This window comes from Pristis pectinata, chromosome 28, assembly GCF_009764475.1.
Source record: "Pristis pectinata isolate sPriPec2 chromosome 28, sPriPec2.1.pri, whole genome shotgun sequence".
Classification (NCBI taxonomy): Eukaryota; Metazoa; Chordata; class Chondrichthyes; order Rhinopristiformes; family Pristidae; genus Pristis; species Pristis pectinata.
The window spans coordinates 10,806,778-10,808,432 of NC_067432.1; positions in this window are offsets into that span (position 1 = coordinate 10,806,778).

The window sequence follows — 1,655 nt, forward strand, 5'->3', positions numbered from 1 at the left end:
AATGAGACACAAACCCATAAAGGATCATAGATTTTCATTAATTCTGCTCTTGACCTTGAGGACACTCTGGACATTACTGCTCAGTATAAAATCCTAGTCTTAACAGATTAAAATAACTGTACTCTTAATATTATTACATTCCCGGATATCTTATGTTTGTAATGTCAGTGCTTTAATTTTCTGAAAATTCTTTGCGTCCAATTTCAAGGCTGCCCAAAGTATTCTAATTTTCTGTCAATAACACAAAGAGGGCAGAGAGGGCAAAAGAGATAGGACAGTAGCACAAACAAAAAAACTGAAAGAAGGCAAATAATTAACAAGGAGGTAGCATACTAACAGATATATGGAAGAGAAGGAAATGCACCCTAAGTCAAAGTCAAAGTTAAAGTCGAGTTTATTGTCATATGCACAGGTGCAATGAAAAACTTGCTTACAGCAGAGTCAAGGGCACATAGAATCATATAAGTGGCATTCACAAGAAAAAAACATAAACATAAATTATGCACAATATTTACAAGAAAGAACACAATTAGAACAAAAGAAACAAAGTCCATTTTAGTGCAAAGTGGGCATGGTGTTGATGAAACCAACACTATGCCCACTTTTACTTCAACACAGCAGATCTTCTGGAGAATCTACTTTTTCTTTCCCTACACTCAACAGTACAACAAAGTTTTATACTTTTTCAACACAAAGACAACAAAAAACTATTAACTTCACTTTCAATGGCTAACTTTCACATCTTATTCTCCCCTTTCTGGTGTGTCTTCAGTTGTATTGGCCAACCATAAACAGGACCAGGTATTCAAACTCATTTCTTTATTCAATTGAAATAAAAGCGGAAATTGCTGGAAACACTCAGCATAGTCAAGTAGCACCTGTGGAAAGAAAAGCAAGGCTAAAATTTCAGGCCCAGATCCCTTTGTCAGAACTAGGAAAGAGAGAAAATGAGGCAGTTTTCCTGTCTCAGGACCACACTGCTACATATATTTTGTTACTGTTTCATGACAGTATATCAGCTTCAATACTGGTTGTGCCTCAAATGATACTTTCTGGCAAGTTTATCTTTATCTCTTCCCTTCTCCTCAGCAACAGTAATACTCATGTGTCAGATGGTCTTTTGATTAAGCTCAAATTTACAGCTTCCTTGTCTTTGGGATTTAACTGCATTACCTTCAATTCAGCACAGACATCAGACATCAGACTATGGCCTGTCCTACAGCACTCCTGTACCTACATGCATTTGAATGATACAAGTTGAGTTACCCTGATGTTTCCTATTCTCATCCTGAGAGAATGAAATATTCAATCGTTTCACAAACCAGAAAATGACGTAGTGGCTGTGTTATTATGTGTTATTATGTAGTTATAATAAAGAACTACAGTTCCCAGTAGGCAATGCAAGCGGTCACATGGGGGAGCTGGAAGTGGCTGTAAAAAGAGGGGGAAAGCAAGCCAGTCTGTTGTGTTGGTTAATAAAATGTTCAGATGTTAAACCCATGCGAAGTTTGTCTCTTGATGAACAACAAACATAACAGTGGCAATCACAAGAAAACGCACAGTTGTATCTAAAATTTTTTGTTGCCAATTTATGTTGCTTACCAACATTTCTAATCAATTCTACAACAGGACCGGTGTGATCATCCTCTCTCAAC